Genomic DNA, 26,248 nt, shown 5'->3' with positions numbered 1-26,248 from the left:
TTTCCAATCGTACATATAGTACATTTGTTCTCAGGAATTTATTTAGCTAAATTATCTTTGAGACTATATTCCTACAAAATTGTGTAGGCATATCAAACATTATTTAAACAAATCATGCTTAGTCATTACTAAATCTAATGTTATAAATCTCGTTTTTTAATTATTTTCTTGCAAATATCAATATATATTATTTTTTAATAATATTGTTTCTGAACAACCAGAATTATTTTTCCAATTTTTAAAATCGCATTCGTTTTTATGAGGATATGCGGTTGCAGAAGACAACCGCTTTACCTGCGTGAAAACACCGATAAAAAGAAAAAAACAATTATTATCATATCACAAGAGGATCTTGGCAGATTTCCGGGCTGCGGTTGTCCCGTGTGACGTGTGACGTTTCAAAAACGCAAAGATGGAGATACGCAACATTCTTCTATTCGTATTAGAGAAAATTAGGCTAATTCAATTACATAAAGTCATTTAGATTTATAATGTGGATGGAGATTTGCGACACGTTTGTTATCGTTTCTTGAAACAATAAATATTGAATTAACAAATTCCATATACAACAGTTGTATATGTACACTATATTGGTGTGACATATTTTACTTGTAGTTGTAGTATAATAGTTTTATATCTATATATTTTTTATCTAAGCAATGATAACATAATAATATTTGAGATATGTACATTTTAAATAATTTTAATAATTACTGTCTAACTTTAATTTTTTGCATTGTTTTTAAAATGTATTTTCTTTTTTATTATGTATGCTCTATGATTTATATGCTGCTAATTACTTTACACAGCAATATAAATTTCGTCATAATTTAGTGCTCTGGATCAGAGCGCCCCGTTGTGTATCTCGCTGTAACGAATCGTCGAGTATCGACGCGGTGAAAAAGGGACTCCTGTGAATTAGCGTTAAAGTGCACTCTCCACACGTTCTTGTCGAGGAGGGTCGATGTATGGTGCTACACGCCAGGTGAAACGCGTGTGTATCCATGCGTGGTTCTGTGTGTTTGCGGGTGTGCCGCGGGACGGGGCGGGCGGGGAGGCGGGAGGCACTTGGCCCGAATGGGCAACTTGTTGCATTTCGGCTGGGAACGAACGGCTCGATAATATACTGCAAGAGGCTCCCGGTTGTGCGTGTCTTCCTTCGCGAGGAGAGCGCCGGCGGGACGTTGGATGTTTTTTGGTGGATGGTGGGTCGCCTTAAAAATTAATTCTCTACCGTGCAGAGAATTCGCCGTCCCCCCCTCCCTCCCTCCGCCTCCCGCCCTTCTCAAACACTTTAACCCCACGAGAGTGCTTCTCGGGCTACCCGATGAAGTCACCGCGATATCTCGTAGTCTCAAAATTATTGAGACGAAATGCGGCGAAAATTAAATGGAAAGAGCTAATTAGAATTTTAAAGTACAAAATTATGAAATGCGCGCGTACACCGGGCGTAATCTGGAAGTGAAATATCATTGAACAATTTTTACTTTAATTAGTTTATTTATTTCAATAATTGCTTTTGTGAATCGCTTCTGCTCGCGTTATACTGTTAAGCAACGGCAACGTTAATATCATTAAAATGATCCGACGTTTGGAATTATATTCGCGGCGTGAAAACGCGCGTTAAAGCAACTTTGCGGTTAACAGGCTGTGGCGCGGAATTTTCATGCGCAGATTGGGGAAGCTCCTCGCGAACAGCCGCGCTGTTTAACGCCGAAGCCTTGCGGCTTGGTCTTATAAATTAACTCTTTTTCCCGACGAAGCCCTTCGACGTAACTAAGTCCCTTCGCGTGGCTAAGTACATTACTATAACCATTTAAGCGATCTAAGACGAGATTCATTTTCGCTAATTACCCCGTCACTGGAACTTGTCCCACGTTTCGCATAGACGAACTCGTTTAATTATTTAAAAAAATTGCAAACTGGAAGAACACGATATTTTTCTGTGTTCAATCAGCGCGGGAAAATAAGAAGATAATTATTACTAACGAGGGAAAAACCAATTTTTGCGGTGTTAATTCGTGAGGAAAAATAAGAACGGGATAAAGGGTCGCGTAACGCAAAAACCGATATAAAATTGGCCCAATCGCGTGTTTTTCCACGAATTTGGATGATTTCGCCTCATATAGCAGTGAGCGCGAGCCGAGCTCCGTCTGTGTGTAAACGAAATATCGAATTTTAATTTACGCGCCCGAATTGTTTTAATTGTTTACGGTCGTGGGGCGGGAACTTTTTTGCTATTACAGTTGATTATTTATTTAATTACTTGCATTATAACTGCGCGCGCACGCGCGCGCGCCATTCTGCCGCTCTTCGGTGTGGCAAATTATGCTACACACCGATGAACCTTATAGCGCTGTCATTTCTCCCGTGCTGCGCCGCAGCAACCGCGGAGGGTGTGCGCATTTATAATTAAAATAATTCAGCTGGATAAATTAAAATTCGACGATTCATTTGACCCGAGCTTGACAAGATTCCGATTTTACATGCAAATAAATAGCAATTGTTAATTAGAGACGAGCATTGCGGCGCACGTATACTACACGCACCGAAATAAATTATAACGCTTGTTTTCGGACGTCTATAGTGGAGAGTTCGGATAAAAAAAAATAGGAATGATTCCGCAAAGAGTATCCTTTGTGCAAAATATATTTACGGGAGAATAAAAACAACGAAACGTCGTGATAGAGAATATCGCAATGGGAGATCGGAGCGCGCAGCGCATTGATCAGAAAAAGCAGATTCACTGAACGGAACGAATGAAATATTCGCGCCTCCGCTCTATTTTGCTACTCCGACGTTACTTTCGGCGCGCTACCCTGCGCATGCATTCCTCGCCGTCCCATCCGTTCGACGTTCAACGGCGCGTCATCTAACAAAACCGGACACTCGATACATGCTCGATAAAACGTCGCGATAGAGCCGACTCAAGCGATTAAGTGCGATGGCTCGTAAAACCTCGACGGAGAGCGGAATCCCACCTCGTCGTCGTCGTCGTCGTCGTCGCGATAGCGGGTGGAAAAAAAGGGCCGCTCTCTAATTCGTCCGATTCACGATCCAGGCAGGTATTCGCGTGCGTTCACGCGCGTGTCGACGGGACAACGCCCGGCTCGCACAAATTACACACGTGAGGCGAACGTGGTTGATCTGCGTCGCGCCGCACACACGAGCTAGGCCGTTAAAACGGCCATAAAGACGGCAAACGTCGGTCGATATATGTCTTGATTGCTATTCGCGGTAGCACGAGGTCCGCGAGGGTCGCTACAATGAAGCGAGTTTCATCGGGCCCTAACGGCCTGATTTACGAGGGACTCTCATCTCGGAAGTCCTGATGTAAACTTGTCAAGCTTAAGCTGTTTCCGTTTCAGACATTAGGGATTAATTTGGTCCGCGGCCGTACAATCTGATTATATTGTGTTTTGTAAAGTATAACGTTACAAGGAGATTCTGGAATTATATACTTTGTTCTACTAACAATAAGTAAATATATCTTCTTTTTAAATAAAATTCTTTTTATTGGCATAATTATGCTTCTGTGATTATTTATATATCAATTTATTTTTATTTAATTTTTATTCATGTTAATGTTTTATTTAATTCTTTTTCGTATCACTTCTGAATTTTGCTACAACGATGACAACGATCACCAGATAACGCAGTCTATATCCGAATTCATGTTTTTGCAATAAAATAAAATTTCACAGATATATTAGAGTAAAAATAAATATTAGAATAGGATATGCGCGTGACACGAATTTCGTGTTTATTACGATACACGCGGGCATGAACGTGACACGTGTCGGCCGGAGCGAAAACAAATGGCAATAACGTACAATCAAGCGCGATCGAGTTCTATTTATATATAGTACTTATCGCTATCGTATCGCAACGTTACAGCTTCGTTTATTGTGCGAACGATGCATTCCGCAATTCTTTCCTTTATCGCCTTAAGCGTCGCCGCCGATTTAGCTCTCGACGTATACTTAAACACCTCTACAATGTGAACAGTTTAGATACACCCCACGTGCAACGGTGTAACCTTGCTTGCTGCCAATACGCACACAATGTAGACCGTGACAAGATTAAAAAAGCGTATTGCATAATGATACCTGTGTGTTGCGTTTCACGGCGTCTCGACGTTTGACGGGCTTCTACTGCCCTGATTTCAGAGGCCTCTACTACATTTTCGAACCGGTTGCAGCCGGGTCGAGCGGAGTTGCATCGCGACGAGATGCGGAGAAGGGCGCGGTTGTGTATTTAAGGATAGATCTATCACTCAACATCTCTGATGGCGGGATACGCCTCACGGTTGTAATCGAGTAAGAGGGGAGAAAAAAAGGCAGAGACCACAAAGTGGACATGAATGAAGTCGCACTAGAGAGAGAGATGCGAACGCGCGCGCGCGGCTGATACATGGCTTGACAAATTTAATAAAGGGGATATAAATATGAATGACATCTAAATCGATGTGTCATTTATCCTCTTACGGGTTTAATTAAAAATATGATATAACGTTGATTATTACGTAACATTAGATATAGATTGAGAAATGTGTAATATGCGTATAAATTAATCTTGCTTTTTATTGAGTTTATCTATTGATTCTTGGAGTTTTTAAAAGACCAAATTTCTTCTATATATGTAAATTAGTTCGAAGACAGGCTATTTAAAGTTAGTCGCTCTCTCTCTCTTTCTCTCTCTCTCTCTCTCTCTCTCTCTCTCTCTCTCTCTCTCTCTCTCTCTCTCTCTCTCTCTCTCTCTCTCTCTCTCTCTCTCTCTCTCCTCGTCCAGCCGGGGATATACGACTATAGAAGAGTCGCGATGAAGCGTTATTGAATTAGAACGACGCTCGCCATCGCTCTGCTACGGGACGGATAGTATAACCGGATCGGGATCTACAAAGTTTCTTACGCCTTTATCAGAAGAAAGTGCCGGCATCGCCTTCGTCGCGCCTTATGCCATTTGTTGGCAAAAGCGAGGATCGAAGAATTCGGGCCAACTGGGCCCGGTCCAAGTGCGTTCTCCGTCCGCGCGTGGGTGAGGGAGACGGCGGGAGGGTGGTGTAAGGAAGCTCATGAGGAAATTACTACGCGATTACATCCCCTCGTAAGTACCCCCGACCGGCAGCTGCGCGAAAGGGCGAGGTTTTCTCCCCTCTAGGCTCATCGACGCCGTCTTTTTTTCTTTCCTTTTCTTTTTCGTTTCTCTCGGCTTTGTTTAAACTTGCAGAATGGAGAAATGAGAGGCGATCCGCGCCCAGACCACTGGCAAGACTCCCGAAATCGTGTTCGCCCTGTTACTTCTCCGCCTCCTGGTCGTATAATAAGCAGTAAAATGTGATTCATCGCGAAACACGGTCAGCGGAGCAAGGAGTGTCGTATCTTTCGTGCTCGTTTAAACGTAATTGAATCCGAAAACTGAATTTCATGCGGAAAGAAAAATTGCATGCTCGTTTGAGGAAAAGCATCAGAAATATTGAATTCTCTTGAACGTATTAGGCTTAGAACCAGTATCCGCTTTTCGAAATGTTGCGCGAACGAAAATTGTTTTCCTCTAATGGTTTTCCTCAAAACTCTTTAATTCTTTCGAAATTAACGATTTCTGTGAAATCATAAAAATCACAAAACACTATTTAACATTAAGCATGATCCATTTAATATAAAAATATTGTTTATTTAATATAAACATAATACTGTGTGTGTGTGAAATATTTACGTAAATTATACCCAAGTGCGGGATGTTATTTATGTAAATAATACACTATATACGTGCAATGGACACACACACACACACACATTGAATAAATGATATTGAATAAATACTTGTAATAAAGATAAATTATCGATACATGTTTTTATATGTGTGCACTTTTAACCGATAAATTTAATAACTGCCGCCGAATTCCGTATATCTCTCTCGTTGGCCGCGATAAACGTGCAAGCGCGCGTGCGAGCGCATTCTCGACCCTCCATATTTGTGAAATATTTATAATTAGCTAATGAATCGCAATGAAATTTGTCGTTGCGCGATAAGGATATTGGGCATACATGCAGTTTTCCGTTTGAAAAATTGATAATGCAAGCGCGAACATCGTTTTTTATTAATTGGGCTGTTTATTTAACTAATGACTGTAATTATTTTCTTTTTTGTTCCAGGTAAGCTCGTATTATCTATGTTGATGGAACTTTTCAATATCACAACGAGGAAAAAGATCATTGTTATCGATATTCGTAATCGCGATGCGATAAGATGATTATTTCACGTCGGTAAGTAAGGCTTTTTATCAGTAAGTGGATCGCCTTGGAAACAGATTATAATATAAAGAATACGGAGTATATATGTGTGTGTGTGTGTGTGTGTGTGTGTGTGTGTGTGTGTGTGTGTGTGTGTGTGTGTGTGTGTGTGTGTGTGTGTGTGTGTGTGTGTGTGTGTGTGCGCGTGCGTGCGTGCGTGTGCGCGCGCGCGCGCGTGTGTGTGTGTGTGTGTGTGTGTGTGTGTGTGTGCACAGAATTCTTTCTATATCACCTATGTTTTAACAAAAAGATCGCAAACCCTATACCTCTTTTAATTTACCAGACATTGATAATTAAAAATCAGAGCGGAATTGAACAATGAACGTATGAATAGCTAGCCGAATTTCTTTTAATAAATTTAAACTCGGAATTTTTATTCAAGTTAAAATAATCCGAAACAGCTCATTACTTATTTTTGCACATTTGACGTCGCAAATTCGAAAAAACTGCGCAACGAAAATGTTTCCTTATTGAATTATCGCCAAGAAGAAACAGAAAATTCGAGAGAAGGACGCTCAACTTCCGGGACACCCTATAGACAATGGGGAGGCGGGAAGAGACGCTTTTCCTCGTCCGTATTTCGCTTTCTTTAATTGAATTGGCGCGGCGAGTCCTCCCGGACAGTGTCAAATGAAGAGAAATTGCGAGCGTGGTCGATCGTGCTGTACAACGTAACGCAGTCGCGTTTCGCAGGCTAATACTGCGGCGACGACGATGGCGACGGCAATGTACAAGAAACAAATTAGCATCGATATTAAGTTCGATCCGGTGATAAACGATTACACGAACGTCATCCAGATATTTACGCGATTACCATCGACGAATCATTAATCGCGTGTATTTTCTCGGTCGCGCATTGCGCAAGCTTTCTCGAGTGTGAGGATATACCTGCAGCTGCGTTTCCGCTCGTAAAGCTGCGGAATGCCACGATATTTTTCGGTTTTTAAATCACTTCAAAAGTGGTTTGTGTGACTTTTTCGAAAATTATATTTCGAGACTTACAAAAGTTCGAAGAGCACTTTATTAAGATTTTCTCCGATGCGTCATCCGTATTAAAATAGAGAGTCCGGAATTGAGAGAAAGATTTGGGTACATGCGAACTGAGCTCAGGCGCATGAGGGTAAAGAGTTGCAGGAGCTCGAAAGCTGGGAGTTGAAAGTCAAGAAATTTCACGATCGAAAATTTTCATCGAGTTAACGCACCGAATAATCTACCGCGACGCGTCCTCGTCGCTCATCTCCGCGAAGCTGCCGGGCATATCCGATATCCTTTTCGTGCAGCACTGTGCGGCAGGTAACCGGACCTGCGTTCCAGAAAAAAGAGAAAAATAGGTGACGCGTTTCGATTCGTGCGTTTGTGCGTTGCTCTTACGCGCCGTGGGAACTCGCCTAACGATCGCCTTTTATCGCGCGTTACACGTAAACCTCATCAAACCGAGAGGAGACGCAAGAATCTCAAATTTATGTATTAAGAGAGAGAGAGAGAGAGAAAGAGAATCACTAAATAAACTGCATACGAGTCGCGTTATCATTTCATGGGATAGATCGCGTCAGGGTCCTTGGAGCTGAAAGCGCGCCGTATTCGGAAAGAAGCACGCGCGGGATTAATCACGCGCTCGAGGAAAGGTGTTCGGCCGTTTCTCATATTTCACTTGCGACGGCGACGCGTCGAACGTTCCTTGCCTGAAAATGACGATGATCGCGACTTAATAGACGTTACTTACGGCGCTGTAACGCGATTTGCATTCCGGTCGGGCCGGCGCGGCACCTCTCCTCGCAATTTTCGATTAATGAAATTCGCGTCGTTCGGAGAGTATCATTGATTTATACACCCGGCGCGGATTCGTAAAAGCGACTGTTTCTCGAGGTGAACTCGCGCCGTCGACTCGCGCAAGTGTAAAGTAATTTGCATTCCTGATTGAGATACTCGGTTTTGCAATTCACTATTAGCGAAATTTATACTTTCTTCGCAAGAGTGTATTTCGATTACACGCGTGTCGTATAATTCGGGAAAATATCGAGGGATACGGATTTAAATTTCACAAAAGATATAATGTAATAAATAACTTTAAATTCCTCATGTAAAACATTTTTCCTTTAAAACACCGTACTCGATTTACGCGACGAAATTTTTCGATTTATTTCATCATCTCGTCGATTCGTGGAGTGAATTAATACTTTGTCGAACGGCGAGAACGGTTTTCCGCCCGCGAGTATAATTACTTCTTCTTCGGCGCGAAGTCTCGTAACGATATTGCGCAGGTTAACTGCGTAAAATACTTGATCCCCACCTGGCGCGCGCCGACAGCCAGCGGCCGCGGCCGTCGGTCTCTTCTGCCTTGAAGAAGGTTGTGCCCCGCGAGACGTCTCGCCGAGGAAACGTCTAAATATATTATCTCGCTACGTATTAATAGTCGGTTGCATGTATGGCAGACTCGCACATAACACGCATACACATATACACATACACGTATACGGTATCACGGTTGCCAGAATTGCGTGCTCGGACCTACAGGGTGTACGTTTCCTTCGGACATTTGGATTCGCGTGATCGTAAATTGATACATAAGTTTATTGAAATACGATTTTCAATTATTTAAACGATATGTCTCATATTTTTAACGAGTCAGTCGTTTAAAATATGATGACATATCGTTCAGATGCTCGAACGTTTCAATGTAATTTAATCAATCTGTTTAAAAACTGCAGATAAAAATTGGGAAATGTATAATATATATGATCTCAAAGCTAAGAAAACTAATTTTAGATTAGAATTTTTTCTAATGCATGTTCTTAGACAAGCAATTTAGATTACTGCTGCATTGAACTTGGATTTGTAATATATTGCTTTTTCTAATATAGATTAATCCATTGAATCTTCTTTTTATCAGAAAGCTATACGATATATAATATCTTCGATGACGCACATGTTATATGTTATAATTAAATGATTCCTAAATAATTTTATTCATATGGGACGGAAATGTATGTTAATTGCGCAAAGAACGTTACGAGCGAAATATCGACAAGAAAGTAATATTATAAAAGTGATTGCAATTATCATCTCGTTTGTATATAGTAATCTTATAGTAATCCGTAAGATATAGAGGCCATAATTGTATGTTTTAATATTGTAGCTCCTATTATAAGTATAATTCAACGACGTCATAAGCAGCGGCGTTTCAATTATTGTTAAACGTCGATTTATTACGATGACAGGATAGTTATTTAGTGTCATAAATGGATATCGTCAATCGTAAGAAGTTATTCCTTGATAAGATGCATCAGGCACGTGCGTCATCAATGATCTACGATGTTCGCGATTTTGTATAATGTTTACCAAGAGCCTTGCACTGGCAGTAAGTAGTAATACTTAACGTATTTGCTCATATTTTTCATCCAAGAAAAAAGAAAAAAACTATTTTTTGCAATATATAAACAATATTCATGCAGCATAATTAATGGGAAATATTGTATTTTGCTCACATAATATTATCATTATCATCAGTATCAGATTTATCATATCTACAGGAAAATAACAATTTTTTTCACAATTTAATAATAATTTACTAAAAAAAAAACGCAATCTTTTCCACGGCATAATTAAGTTTTCGAATTATTTGTGAACGTGCATAATAATGCCAAACGTGATTCTCTAATGTAACTAAAAAAAAATAATATTAGTTTACTAATAAATATATCAATTTTTTTATGTGCGTAACATTTACAAAAATGTACAAGAAACAGAAATAAAATATTTTGATTTTATCGAATGCTATAATGGATGCTATCTGATATTTATTTAACACGAGCCTTTTCTAATCGTCCGTCGCGGATCGCGTCCAATGCATGCCTGTATCAAGATCGGATTTCTTTTTTGCGACGATCGGCGATGAACAACGCGCGCGTACACGCGCACCCGCTCACTTCCGCTCGCGTCCGGGTGCGCATGTGCAACCGCGCTGCAAGTGCAACGATACGCTCTCGAGCGCGATGCAGACGCAGGAGAGGTTGACGTCACCATCGCGGACGATTGGAGGCTGCACAGTGGTTCTCCGTTTTGTTGATATCCCCGTGCACCGACGGCCGCGGCGCGGCGGCAGGAACGCGCGGAAAACGCACGAATGGGTTCAAGCAAGTCGTTAGACGGGGCAAGCGTCATTACGCGTGTTTTAATCGAGTAAACACGCGGTGTTACGCGAGTCTCGCATTGTTTACGTCATTGGTTCAATTTGCCACGATAATTGTGAGCGCGTCCCGCTTCGCAACCCGTGTTATTTTTTGACGGAGATATCCTACAATATTATTAAAACAAAACATCTTCCCGCGGCGAAAATATCGAGGCAGGTGATCGCTCGTCGCGATTCGCCCAAGTAAAGTTTTACGTACCAAGTTGTCCAATGCTGAACAATTTTTTTTCGCATTAAGCTATAGAAAAACTGACTCGAATATATTCAAGTAGATAAGTGATTGAAATCTGAAGAGGTTTATTTTTCAGTGAATATCGAGGAGAAAAAAGTCATATGTGTTAAATCTTAATAAACACCATTCGCAGAAATCCGGAAAGCAATCTCGTAAAAAAAAGCAGCGCGACTTGTTTATACTTAGCGTCAAAGCTCACGGGAATTTTCCCGCGCGGCTCGTTTGCATGCTCGCATACCTTTGTAACGTTGCGTCCGCAGAATTTTTCGAGGACGTCTCTCTGCGCGCCTCGCTTATGTCTGAGACACGGGATGGATCGTTTCTAAAGAAGCGCGTCAAGCGCGTAGCAGCCTCGGCACTCGTTATTTAAACGCCGGCGCGCACGAGGGTCTTATGCTAATAACGGGCGACAATTAATTCATCCTATACACGACACGAGATCATTTGTTCTTTCGCGGAAGCTCCGGCGTATATACGATCACGAATGCCTGGCATTACGGCGCAGTGTGTGCCGCGCGGCTGGAAGTCGTTGCATATATTTCAATAAATCGCGAATATCGTGCGATCGCGATTTTATCGGTGCAATCGTGCATTATGTTTGAGTTGCAAATATGCGAGCTACACAGCTTATTGGTTTATTTGATACCCGCAGCTGCGGCCTCGCCAGCGATCGACACGCTGTCGTCTTGAGATCATATGCCCATTTCTGACGTCTACAGATCCTTTGATCCCTAAATCTCAATGTTAAATTGTTGAATTTTTTGGGGATGTTAAATCTCCGGAAGTATAAATTTCCGAAATTTTTTATTGTTATAATTTTAGATTCTCAAATAAGCAGATCCTCAGAACTTTAAGATCTTTAAATAAAGATCTTTAGACATCTTCATCATCGGATCTTTGAATTCCTAGAATATTAGATCATCATCTCTGTCGTATAATTGTAATTTTATTATCTTAACAAGCAATAAAAAAGTAAATTAAAAACATAAAAATCTCATAACTGGGTTTGCGAAGCGTTAACTCGGGATCGAGTTGTCCCCGGTGGAAATAGCATTTTTAATTCACATGATCTGGATCGCTCTGAGTGATAACTGTAGTTAAGGCCAATTTTGCACGAGGTCACGTTTCAATCGGTACGCATTTGCATTCGAGATGGATTCTGAATTAAAATGCTTAGCAAATACTCTTTATGCACATGGCGAATACTGTTTTGTAATTAAACACGAGTCGTAAAAAAATTGGATCATTATTGCGCTCGAACTGAACGCGATGCAGATTCGTGCGAGTCGCGCGTTGCTTTATGCTAAACTGCGATTAATACCCACCGTTTGAGGTTTATGCCAGCGTGCTTTTGCTTCGTCCCGAATGCAGCTTTTAAAGTCTTCCCGTTTTCAGGAAACCCGTTTGACGCCTTTGATCTCGCGACTCGCGACTTTAATGCCCACCCGTTAGCCTCGAATTCTCGAAGACGGAATGTGAATGAAGAGTCGGCCGGCCAGCCAGCCAGTCAGCGAGACTGCGACTCTGACTTGTTAATATTCCGTCTGGCTCGGAGCGCGACCATGCAGTGTTCTTTTTAAAGATGTGATACCCGTGTCCTCCGCCGATGTTATACTGTTTAAAGGATATAAATATTGCATAAATCGTAAACGTGCAGGCGCGTTTCCCCGTTTTTGCGCTTCGCAATTTTGCATTTTGCTTCGACGGATCGCGGTTTGAAGATGCGAACGAAATGACTGGCGAGCCGCGTTCTTTATCGCGTCACATCGCGTCATATTGTGTGGATAGAACGATCATTCCATATTTTCGATGACACCTCGACACTCGTCAATAGTGGCAGAAGGCCAATCTGCGCGATGAGAGTTGAGAGTTGGGAGTTGAGAATCCGAAAGAGAAAGAGAGCTGAAACTTTGAGAGTTCGAGATAACAAGTTAAAAGTAGAAAGTAATAAAGTGCGAGATGAGAGCTGAGTTTATTAAGTACGTTCTAAAAATTATGTTGTTAGAATATTAAAATATATACGAGATATATGGAAGAATTTAATGCAAGATGACGGAAAACGAAAATAATCAACTTTTATTGTTGTGTTATTGTCAGAAAAATTATTTTATTATGAAATAATGAAATAGAAACGATTTATATACAGCGTATATTCATTTAACCTAAATTCGTCATAAATTTAGTAAATAAAATTAATAGATGTCATTAACTTAATGAATAAATTATTTTGCGTGATATCTGCTTCGACATTTCGGTGATACTGCATTATTATATGACTATTACGTGACTATTAATGTCGATTATGATCGGAATTTCTTAAAAGGCGTTATCGTTCCTCTTTGTAACGTATGACAAAGCTTCGTATAATGTGTTGTAGTGTGAACCTTCACACATAAGGGTCGCAGCCTGCGTGAATAAACTTGCACTTTGATTCGCTTGAGCTACGTCAACGAGTATCTTCGATGATGTATTTTACACTATCGTTATAGGAAGGCGATAGAGTAAAAGAAATCATTATTGACGAAGAAAAGTGTACTGTGCTAACTTGTATATCCAAGGTTCCAGAGGAATTAGAAAATGACTCAACATGGACTTTGATTTGTGTACCCTGAATTTATTACGTTGCCAAGGATTTATCCGATCGACATTTTTGCATTAATATTGCAACAATATGTGAGCGATATTATATAATATATGCAAGAGAGGGAACAATCAGAAAATGTACCTCTTCATTTTCTCAAGTTAATTCTGTATAGAACTTTATATACTATAAATATGTTATATACACGGTATTTTTAATACACATATTGCATTATAATGTATTAGTAGTAGTAGTAATAATGTTCAAGATAGAATGTTTTTAAAAATAACATTTTCAGTTTTTCGCTCTCCTATAAAGATGAATGCTCTCTTATATATTTTTATCTTCGTATCATATTTTTAATCCATCGTATTTAAATATTTTATTGGTCAGTAAAATTCAATTCAAAAGTAACAGAGAAATTTTAGATAAAATCTGTTCCAATTTTATATCGTTTCCGTTTATTTATTCCGCAATTTAAATAATCTCTAAAATTTGTGAAAATAACACACTGGAAAGACATATATATTTTTAGCAAGAGTTCTGTTAATCGGTCAGTGCACATTATAATTAATCAATCAAGTTAAGGTTTATGAGAAATATATCTCAGATGACAAGGGCAAATTTATCAAAAATGTATTGAAAACGTGTGGGGACACGTTCAATGGCTTCAATTATAATATATCATAGATCCGCGTGATTAATGGCATATTTTTCGCCATCATTGTTGCGATATTTATCGAGTCTATTTTCCGCGAGCGCGGTGCACAGCTGGATAAAAAAGAAAGGTCATTATATGCACGCGCAAAATGAGTACCTTGATTTCTAGATGCGTTAATTTCCCCGGAGATCCCATCGCCCAGAACTCGCGAGCGCGTTCGCGCATCGGCGCGTGTATGCGACTCGTTTAAAAACTAGGACGGTTTTTTTTGTTTCTTTTTTTCCCCCTTTTTATCAACATTCGCCGGTGATCGACTTTTTCTTCGCGTGTATTGAGGCGGGTGTTGCATCGCTTTTTAAATCGACGCGTAATTATCTGGCGGCGCGCCAATATTTTCGCACAATGTACGAAATTATAGTCTCGCCTTCTTGCACATACATGCCGCGTAATTAAAGCTCCCCCGAACACGCTGCTGCGCCTGCCGCTGCCGGGCGAATTAGTTTTACATCAAAATCCATGTAAGCCGGTACTGCGCGTTTAAATTTTTCATTCGTAAGGGATCTACGCATGAAGAGAGCCATCGATCCGATAATTTATCAAATTCTGGTGGAATATTATCTGACGTCCTGTATTCAACGGAGACTCTTATTTTTTTTATACTTAAACGTTTGAATGTTATTTAATTATAATCTATGCAAAATTGGAATATTTTGTTGGTGATTAGTCATAATCATAAGTTATTTTTAATATTTCTATCTGCATAAATGTAATGTCGAATATGTATAATTTGTAATACTCTCTCTCTCTCTCTCTCTCTCTCTCTCTCTCTCTCTCTCTCTCTCTCTCTCTCTGACACCAGATTAATTTCATATATAGATCATTAAAAATAGTAAGAATATAAATAATCTTATTTTTTTAAATGTGCAAATAAAAATTAATTTAAACAGAATTAATAAAGAAGTGAAACAAGAGATTAATCTGCAGTTCATAATAATTTACCTATTTATTAATCTCGTTCGAAAATGATCAGGTTTTGATTGATTACATAAAACAGCACGTTGGTTATGCAAGATTTCAAGGTAATGTGTGTGCAGCGGATCTTGGTAGACAAATCACAGGCCGAGTTAAGGCTAAAACCGCGCAGTTCAACGGCGCGAGTCTTGCTGCATCAGACGTAATGAGAGACCTCGGTGGAAAATTACGTCGACACCGAGCGCGTCTTCGTTTACCGCGTCCCATCCAAGTTAATCGTCTAATCGTCGCGGTACGGTGAGATACAGCACGGTTATCGATTCGCTCTCTTGTCGGATAGACAGCCAAATCGTGAAAGTCGCGCGTAAGTGAGACTCTCGACGTCAGCCGAGCATCGTGTGTGCCGCCGTTGCCGCCGCCGCGGGCGTATAATCGCGATTATGTCCGGGCGCATGACCTATGCCAACCTTCGAATTCGCGAAGGTGAGAACTCCCCGAGCGACGTGTAAAACGCTACCGCGCCAGACAGCACTCCGCAATCCGCAGCCGTGAGAGAAAGAAGCTATATAGCGACTCGGTAAATAGGCACTTTTTTGCGAGAACGTTTTATGTGGGTATTCATGCGTCGGCGAGACGCTCGCATTTACTTATCAGAATGGATTCTTTTTATCGGTATGGCGTTTGCGAGTTTTATGCGACAACTATTCGGTAGTCTAGACGATCGCGCGATCGAAATTAATAGAGAAAAAAATGTAAAATACTATCACGTGATTCACTACGTTTTAGGGACTGCCTTGATCTTTAACATTTCTTGGAGCATGCCGATGCGCAATCTTAAATCAAGAAGCTATATTGAATCAAGAGACACGGTATAGTGTCTCGCGCCAAGTACACGCGGAGCGAGACCGACCGTGACTCTTTTACGCGACGCGACGGGTTGCGAGTATACGAGATGTTGAGATTAGAAATTAAACATCATACGTAATCGATATATTCATAATTATGCTCTATATAATTATGTAATATAATACCACGCTCGTTAAACCGGTGCGATCTTAATTAATCTCATGATCTTATAAGATAATAGCAAGATATGATATGATAACATCATAAGTTCATACTTTTGGAAATATATTAAAAATTTTTCGATAAAATATAAAAGTATAAAAATCAGGACAGAGATAAAATTTCGCGGATACTACACGCTGGCATATTTTATTAAAATAACATTGTAGGAAAATGTATTTAAAAATCTACTTTATTTGAACTCCAGGATGCTCGTCTTCAGAAATATTAAGTTTGATTTTATTCCGAAACGTTGAAGTTTCGTGCATTAATTTTATGAAATAAGAAGCAATATAAGAATAGTATTCGGTAAGAGACGGCGGGTCGCTTTAGTTTATTTCGGCTCATTTTCCGTCATTATGGTCGGATTTGGACCTCCTTCATTTATCCAGGAGCACTAATGGATTCGTTAAAATTTTGATGGCGCGCGGACTATATTTATGACACGTCAGACCGTCAGGGATACGACTCCAAAATTACATTTGCAAATGCCATCGCTGCCGGCGAGAAGTAATGCAGACGTCGGGAATCGATATAATTCGTTATGCGACTGACTTTATTTTTGCCCAACCAATTTACCGTAAATGAAACGCGTATCATCGATTCATCGAACTCGAGGCACCAGACGGAATCATTCTTTCATATAAAAAAAATTACGCCAGTGAGAAATTTCAAGCGCGCCGCTAAATTTTGTTCCCCCGAATTTAAAATTTGTTTCATTGTCTGCGTTAATTCTTCGCTAATTTGATTAATCGACTCGGTGAAGACTTTGTTAATGAGATCATGTCATTCCTAATAGCGCTATTTCGAGGATCGTTTTATAATTGTATTCGGAGGATATAATCGGCGCGGAATGGACAGAACAGGATTTTCAAAGATAGGATAACTCGACGCGAGTGTCTCGTAATAAGATTGATCGGGCATTAATTCGGGATAGCAAGGCTAACGGTTAAAGCTCGGCGCGGCGTGCCACCGCGACGCGATCTCATCCGCGATCGGCGATTATTGCACTACCAAAAATGCGCCAAGCCAATCGCCTTATCGGCCTGGATCGTCTGGGATTCGATTAAGATTCGTTCAAAACGAGACGATGTGTTTCTTGTTTCTTACCATGTATAATAATAATTTGATGGTCTCAAAGAGATTGCAAAGCCGAAAGATTAAATCTATGTAAATTTCTATATCTCAGAAGTTACATGAAACTAACATAATTACTTCGTATACACATAACAAAAGTTAATCAATTCTATTCAAGATGTTTTATAAATAACATCGTCAGAGAGAAAAGGATAGATTAGCTCTATATACATTCTCTAACAAATTAAAATTATAATCAATATAATTTATCCCCGATTTGACTGTAATATCCAATAGTGATCATTATTGGTCTCAAAGAACTCGCGCATTTAACATGGATCTTAAAAGACGACTGTTGTGAATGGACCTTGTAACGGGTGAATTTTCAGCACGCGTGCTCGCTCGCTCGCTCACGCGCACGCGTGAAGAGGAAGGCGCCTTTTCGCTCTCCCACGTGCATATAGATAAAACGGGCAACTCGTTGTCCGAGGTCGGTGCTCAAGGTTGCCGGTGACGTCACTGGTCCTCTTCCTCGAGCCCCCTCGCTCCTCGCATCGCCATACTATCTTCCTCGGTAGAGCGTCTGTTCCACGCTCGGCGGCTCCTCCGCCACCTTCTAATATGACGACTTGGCGTTTACATCCGCGACACGAGGCAGACATCTAACCTAGCCACCTACCGTCGTCTGACCTGTTCTGTCTTATTCTTCTTTTGCTTCTCCTCCTCCTCCTCCTCCTCCTCCTCTTCTTCTTCTTCTTCTTCGTCTTCTTCTTCTTCTTGTTCCTTCTTCTCCTCCTTCTCATTATAGCTCGCGCGATTGCGCAGCACACGTGACGCGCGCGTGAATCAAACCTCGCTTCGTCTTGTATCAGCCGACGATCCGGCTGTTTTTATTGCTAGGGCAAGGTGTGGTGAACGCGGTAGCACCTGTTGTATACTGAAGAGGAATGCCTCTTCCTTTTCTCTTTCTAGTCCCATTAGGTTAATGAGCTCGGCGGAGTGCCTACCAGGTTTGCATATATTTGTCTTATCGCGGCTATAGGTTTAACGACAGCTTGACGCATTCTTTGATAAGCGCGCATTTTATGAAATGGATCTTTATTTAAATTATTATCCGATGTAATTTTATAGATTTTTAATTGACTTGCATTTTTATGAATTGTTTCTATATATATAAACATTAAATCAAGCCTCAATTACCTTTAATTAGTTATATCTCAATTATCTACTACATTCTTTCCTATATATTTAATTATCAAAATGTTTTTTCTAACATATATATATATATAAAACTTTTCGAATTACTACTGATATGACGTAATATATTAATCTGCATACTGAGAAAAAAGGGAAACTTAAACGAATGTACTTTAAATCGTTCTTTTTAAAGATGTGACTCATTCGGTTATGAGAGAGAGAGAGAGAGAGACGTTGTGTATTATGTTAATAAATTAAAATAATAAATTTTTGAGATACCAAGAAAATATAAAAATAGTATCCACTAAGGCGCCATCACACAGACGCCAAGTCAGAGATCCAGTTTATTTCGGATCATTTTCGATCGTCATCGTCAGATTTGAACGTTCGTTGCTCATTTAGAAGCACCAACCACTTCGCGTTGTAATCTTAATCATGTGGATGTACATCATAGACGTACAAGGAAAAGATGTTCGCCTCAAAACCAAGATAATTAAATCATAAAACTTCCAACGTTTTCAAAAGAATTATACTTGATGCATTGTAAAAGTTTTTAATGCACTCTTAATGTACTGTTGTGGCAAGTATACAGAAGTTAAGATCTATTAAACTCTTTTGGAGGATGGATTAAATGCACAACTTTTTGTAGTAATATATATTCGGAATATTTGTTATATAAATAATGACCTTCTGAGCCTTCCCATTCAGAAGAGAAAAAAAGAGTCAGAGAAGGTCTTCTACTGATATGTAAAGTCGAGCGTTTTCAGTTCGAACTTCATAAAAGAGATGGAAGCATCGAAAAGTCGCTTTACATATATGCAAAGCTGCGCGCTTAAGAGTTAATAATAGAAGGGAATTTGAAGAGAGAGAGAGAGAGAGAGAGAGAGAGAGAGAGAGAAATCTTGTCTTGAAGATAAAATCTAACTTGATACAACAAAAATACACAGTTTTTGAAGTATTTATTTACTAAATTACTATTCTTAATTGTTATAATTTGACTTTATCGTTTACTTTGGATTTAGTAAATATATGACGATATTGACGATACACTTTCAAGTACTTAGAATACTTCTCCAGCAATTTCACACGATTTTTATTGTATATATTTTCAGTCTTCACCATTTTCTCCTTAAAAACACGCAAACCAAAGGGATTATTATACATTTAAAAGATTCAGCTTTTAGATTGATACCTAATAAGCGTTATTTAACAATTCATACACTAAAGTTAATCTGATCGACTCATCTAGATGATATCTTAACTTAGCTATAATCCAATCTTGCACTTTGCAAATTCGCGAAATTTACGTACAAGCGCGACCGAGAGACTCGCTGCTTTCTCTCCTCGAGTGGAATCGGAATCAACTTTTCCCGTGACCCCTTACACACGTAAACAGTGGTGATCTTGCTAAGATCAAGACCTTGTACGATTGCCGCTAGAGAGAGAAGGAGAAAATATCTGCACGGCTGGCCTCATCGCGCGCTCTCTTCCCTCCGGTCCTCGGTCTGGCCGGCGTGTCTCTCTTCGCGCGTGCAGTCGGGCCTCGCCGATAAAATTGCAGATAGCGAACGCAGAGGGGAGAGGCGGAGCTCGACATTATTCGTTCTACGTCGCGAGAATGACGCGGCCTTGAGCGATGTTGAGGGAATGCGAAAGCTCGCTCACTCGCTCGCTTGCTCGCTCGCGGGAAGAGAGTCGTTGGCGGCGGCGGCGCCGTGGCTGGTTACCAGTCAATTAAGCGCTGGTTGAACTAGGTGCATTTTCGCGCGTGCATCAGCGCCAACGCGAAATTGAAGTTACATCTCGCTGAAGTTTTCCTCGATGAAAACTCGCTTTCGAAATTGTTAAAGAGCAATCGAAAAGAAGAGTGCTTGAAGGGGGTTCTCCTTATTTCAGGAGCGAAACGTCGATAATTTGACGTACAGTCTAAAAAGACACATTTCGTGCGTGTAACGTGATATTTTTTTTTATCGGGAATTCAAACGATTTTTTCTTAACAAAAATATTGAGGTCTATTAATAGTTTCTAAGTTACGATTAACTGAACGTAAACTTTTAAACTTTGCTCTTTAGATAGTATAGTCGCGGGTTTCTGGTTCTAATTGCAAGTCATAAAATGATTATTAATTGTTTTATTGCGATGCAAGAACGACATTGGTTGTCTCAAGTCCAAATTGTGAAATGCTACTGGAGTTGTATTAAAGACGCACGTCGTTTATTCGAGAGTTTCAGGTTATGAAACAGCTATTACATATTGACTATCTTATTCTATTATTAGTTATCCCAGTAAGTCATAGAGTGGCTTGTCATTTTTCTTTCAAGTATATGACATTAATCATTCCACCTCCAAGTCGCGGAAGACGATGGGCATTTCAATTCGCATTTATAAAAATGATATTTTAATTTCGAATTGCATCACGATCGTATTAATGCTATTCCAATAATTGGCGTCAGTGTTATAAAAACGTGTTAGATAACTGAATGAGAAAAATGAAGAAGTCTAACAGCGATGGAGATTAGTGTCTTTCTTTTTTCTATCAATTCCAATTTTTTTTTTTTAATTATGATGGAGGAGATTTAAAACAAAACCAAAAATAAGAAACGACTCGTAGAAGAAAGTATGTTAAATAAGTAAATTCGGGCGCAAACAAGTTTTTGTAAATTGTGAGTATTGTGACGATATTTTAACTTTCATATTTATAATTTAAAATATTTCACAAATAGCTTTTTAAACGTGATTCATTGAAGGCCAATAATATGCTAATCTAATTAATATGAATAATATACATATAATATACATATTCTTATATGGAACTTTAATGGTCCGTAAAGTTCAAGCCTTAGAAAAAATCGATTTTTATTTAAAAAGTCTGAGATACATTTTTGGGAGACACATGTATATATACACGTACCGCAAGATAAGTCTTCTCGCTTGGGGAATCGAAAGGTTAACGGCGGCTATGATTGACGTCGGTCGGCATAACCGGTCCTAGACCACGCTCGCTCTTTCACTCGCGCCCGCGCGAGCTCCGTTCACGCGTAATTTTCCGATCGCCGCGTACTTGCGTACGCAGATACGTGTCATGTGCATATGCACGCCTAGATGCGTGCACGCGTGGGTTTCACGCCAGGCTGCACGGATTCCTTGGGAACGCACGTGTGAGGCCGTCGTCACTGTCGCGCAAAGGTCGTTATCGAGATTGCGGCTTTTGTAACGCAAGTGTAAGTTACGCAATCGCTCGCTCGCTTGCACGATCGCACGATCGATTGGTCGCGCGATCTAGCTCGTTGTCTAACAACGATATATGATATACATATATGTATATATGTATATAATGCCTCGTGAAAGAACGAGCCTTAATTTTCTGTCGTACTTGCATATGTGCACCAAGTGTGCCCCGTATGGTTCCGAACAAGTATAATGGAGTATATTTATAAAGAATCGGACGATCCTTGACGCAAAGATGGGATAAATGCGCACATTTTGTAAAGACACTTGATGAAATAAATCTTATAAATTATGGGCTTCTTTTTCCGCATTGAGATCTTCGTTTGAAAACCACTCGTTGGCCACGTATAGACGTCGTTGCGTGTTTATTTTTAAACGTCCATAATTTATATCATCATCATCATCATAATTTATATAGGTATGATTAAATTACTTGATAAATATGCAAGCATTTTTTTGTGTATTTTTATCTAGAGAAACCGATATATCCTCATACGGTTCAAGTCAAGTCTCGTCTTTATATGTGAGAAATTAAATCATGTATCTTAATAATACATCGACGATACATCCGATATACGATGTGATTGGTCCGCGAGGTGCAAAAAAGCGCCGGAAGGTTAACAGTTTGCATTGAGTAGTCGTCTTTTTTTGCGCGCGCGCGGTCGTGCCCTTGCCTTCGATCGTTATATAATCAATCATTGAGAATCTGATATTACCACGTGACAGATAATTACGTGAATATTTTTTGCCATAAAAATGTCACGTCTCTATCAAATTCCCGATTTTATATGAAATGACTGCTTCGGTTGTAAATTCCATGTATTAAAAAAAAAGTGAAATTATGCAATCCATATAATTAAAATTAAGTTATGCGAAAGCACAATTGTCTCCGTTCCTAAAACTTTTTTGTTTCTATTTTAATTTTCGGCATTTATTTTTGCATTATATATTTTTACTGTATCTTAAGTATCGCAAAATTTGCGTTTATGAAAATTTGGATAATCGAGATTAAATTGAACCAGTATACAAGGGTATTCCGCAAATTTTTTAGAGCAGCACAGATCCAATTATTTTAGATATTTTCCCACCCGCGAAAATTCGTGGCGACTCAACATTTTCGCCAAAATTACAGTCCTAAGGTAAGGCGCCAAGTGTATTGCGTGCACATTCAAATAATAGTCAAGTAGACCCCTCTGAAAAGGTATGTTTAATGACGAACCCCGACTTATCTTCGATATAAGCCACCGATTACATCGCTGCTTAATGAATCTCGCGTGAGTTCTCCAACCAATTATTTGAGGAAGGTCTGAAACGGAAGTAACATCAGCGATAAAGACCAGCTCGCGAATACTATTATACTACGACGTGGTACGGCGTTTAAATTGAAAATGCATTAGAGTAACAATTCGTTAGTGCTATTACAAAAAAAAGATAAAGTACGCTTGAATTTATGAGTAGAGATACAGATTTGCTTTATTCGTTTTACGTCATAGTCATATAAATATAAAAAATATATATATATATACATATATATTATATGTATGGATATCATTCGTGCCCAGGTCATAAGTATTTATTATTTAGTTTAATATTATTCATATTTATCACAAAATGTTATTCACTTTTGCTCGTTCTATTTAATTGTTTCGCTTAGCTGTTTTATTTAATAAAATTAAATGCTCGCGTATTGATCGGCGAGAATATCGGTAAGATATGCGTTCGCGTAATGAATCACGCTCGTCCAAATTGATCGAGAACGGCGGCTGCCATAATATAATAAATGTACTTGCAGACCTGCATTTAAACGTATGGCGATCGCAATATCCATGGCAACGGCATCATCGATCTTTATGGAATTTTTTATAAAGCCACCCTTTATGCGTAGTCACACCGCTCAAGTGCGTTTACGTAATGCGTGTACATGCATATACATGACACGATGCACCCATATGTAGGTGCCTGTGTGCCTTGATACGTGTGTATAATATTCCCGGCGTGACGTGTATTTTTTTTCTGGTTCATAGGAGTATAATATACTAAACGCCGAAATGAGAATAACGCCGCGAATTTGTATTCAGATTTGGTCTATTTATAGTAGTCTTGATTCGTGACTGATTAAAAACTGAGGGAAAGAGCGTAAATAATTAAAATTCTGTTCCATTTTATTTCAAGATTGTAAAATTTTTCAACGGAATTTTAAATCTGAAATTTAATTTTTATGTTAGCAATTAAATAGGGGGAAAAAATTGATCGAAAACAGAATTCGTAAGAATGTGAAACGTAAAAACGCGTGAAGTTTGAGACACCTTTTATGTAACCGTATGTATGATTGTAAATGCGTAACATATATAATACCCGACAATTTCTGCGTTTCATGCTCGCTCGTTACTATCGATACCGGCGCTATACTGACGACAGCGTTTCTCAAAAAAATCTTCAACAGGATTTGACGAAAAAAGTTATAAGTGATAATAAATATTATGAATAATATAAACAGGTTATTTCTTAACGAGTATAAAAAAACGCGATCTTTCTCAAAAAACTGACAGTGAGATAAATAATGTAGAAAATTTTTCAATTTATCATATAATAAGTATTTTTACTTTTGCGATTAAGAATGAAAGTATTTTTAAATCTTTTCAGAAAAGAGAATAAAATATAATTGTGAATATATGTTTGTTTTCTATATATTTGTATATAACATAATATTTGCAGAATTATAAAGTTATAATTTAGGTATTAATTTTTAATGGTATTAATATTTTCGTTGATTAAAATCTACATGATGTTTCACGTTTTTGAAACCTGTAGAAAGTATTTTTAAGAAGGAACAGATCGTTCTAAAAAAAAATTTGTATCCAGATCACATTAAATATGAATCGCTCGCAAATACGCGCATCGTAAAATTTATGCTTTTGAATATCTATATCGTGAATTGAGAAGCACTGGATCACGGCGTGTCCCCGGCTCCTTTCACTTTGAATCTCCTTTTAGTATAGGTGGAAACATCTACCGTTACCTATGCCTCTTATACGCCAGGTATGTGCCCGCGTGCCATAAAAGCGGAGCACGGATCAGGTATATATAAAGATGAGCATCTCTACAACAGGTGCTCAGTTTCCATAGACGCGGAAGTGCGTCGTTTCCCGACGCAACGTGGGGAAAAATTCTCGGCATCTCTATCGCGCGCGATCTTTCGGTCCGGGATTTTTTTTCCCCTCTGAGACGAGATCGAGATCGACGAAAGTAAAAATACCTATAGGGAAATAAACGCGCAACAAACAAAATGACGAAAAATTCAATATTATTGTTTATATTGAAATTATTGCGCACGCGATTATCTTGACCGCGAATTATCTCCCGTATTCTAGGAGTATTTATAATTACGTACACATTTTATGTTTGGAAAATATAATAATGAATTGCTCTTTATTGACTTGTAATTGCATTATTTTTATTTATATACTGTCGTAAAGTAATACTGATTTAATTAACTTATATTTATTTAAAATTATATATACACAATTCATAATGCAAATTTTCACAAGAAATTTCAATCGGAAATAAATTGAAGTAAAATAATCATTTTCATAATTTTATCCCTAGAACAAAATTTCTTTTGTCGACTTTCTGTTTTGAGATATTTAAAAAATGTAATGTTATCTTTTTGACTGTCCGGAAATGTTCTCGACGTGCTTCGTGTCAGATCCGAGCTAGTCTCGAGTTTGCATGCGTTCTCACATTCCTTTCGGTGTTCCCATTATATCTGTTAATTCCGTTCTTTTTTTTTTTTTTTTTTTTTTTTTTTCAGACGAAATTTCCGCGGTATTTTACACGCCCGATATCGAACATCCGCGGTGTTTATTCCCTATCGTGAATGAAAAAAACATCTGGAATAAGAATGTTGCGTGTATAATAAGCGTTTATTAATAAATAAATAAATAAATAAAGTAGTATTGCCGCAATTTTATTTGAATTTTATCCGTTTTTATTTTTCGCGGAAAATACGGGGGAAAAATGGCCGCTTATCAGAAATCAAATATGCGATGCACTTTGGTAGGCGCATCAGCGATGCGTTTCGCTGAATCGATTTGCTTCGATAAATTTCTACGCTGCGCGCATAATTTGATGCGCGTTTCACTCCGTCATATCCGAAGAGTTATCGTTTTACTGTCCCGTTGCGTTCTACAATCTCTTACAGAATTCCGTTTCTTAGAAGAAGTGCTTCGCGCGTTTAGTCAAATCACACGTTCGCTCGAAACGATTTAATTATTACACACTCCCCGATCAGTAACGATTTTTTTGTTTGTTTTCGTTATTTTATTTACGCAGTGAAATAATATAAATATTAAAGTATCTTATTAACATATACGCTTTTTTCGTTATGTATAATTTATTATGCAACGATTTACGAGATGTTTCGACGTTAAAAAAAAGACTTGTTTGAGCATATTATTGCATATTTTTAATTAAATAAATATATGTGTGGACTTTTGGCAAGTTGACTCGAGATCACATGCCAATGTTAGATGCGACGGGTTAATGAAGTGAGGTAAGGGAAAGTCTCGTCGGAGGTTTATATATTTATTAATATGAAACAGACACGTGTAATATATCGCGGACTTCCCCCATCTCATTTATATTTCGGATCAAGAGGTTTTTCCCTGTGATTTGTGTAATCGCTTCCGACAACAGGAAGTCTCGCAAGCAACAGAATGTCTTACTCAGCTCCGTTTCAGCGACAACTTAGCAT

The 26,248-nt window shown here is 39.0% G+C and overlaps 1 protein-coding gene across 2 annotated transcripts in view; it reads left to right on the top strand.

Moving 5' to 3' along the window:
* Foxo (forkhead box, sub-group O) overlaps positions 1-26,248 on the top strand; it is a 170,276-nt gene that overhangs the window by 37,672 nt on the left and 106,356 nt on the right. The gene's annotated exons all lie outside the window — the stretch shown is intronic.

Source organism: Temnothorax americanus, unplaced genomic scaffold, assembly GCF_048541705.1.
Source record: "Temnothorax americanus isolate GAGA-0224 unplaced genomic scaffold, ASM4854170v1 Scaffold5, whole genome shotgun sequence".
Lineage (NCBI taxonomy): Eukaryota > Metazoa > Arthropoda > Insecta > Hymenoptera > Formicidae > Temnothorax > Temnothorax americanus.
Note: the sequence above shows the minus strand (reverse complement) of the source record. Positions and strands in the feature narration are given on the sequence as shown.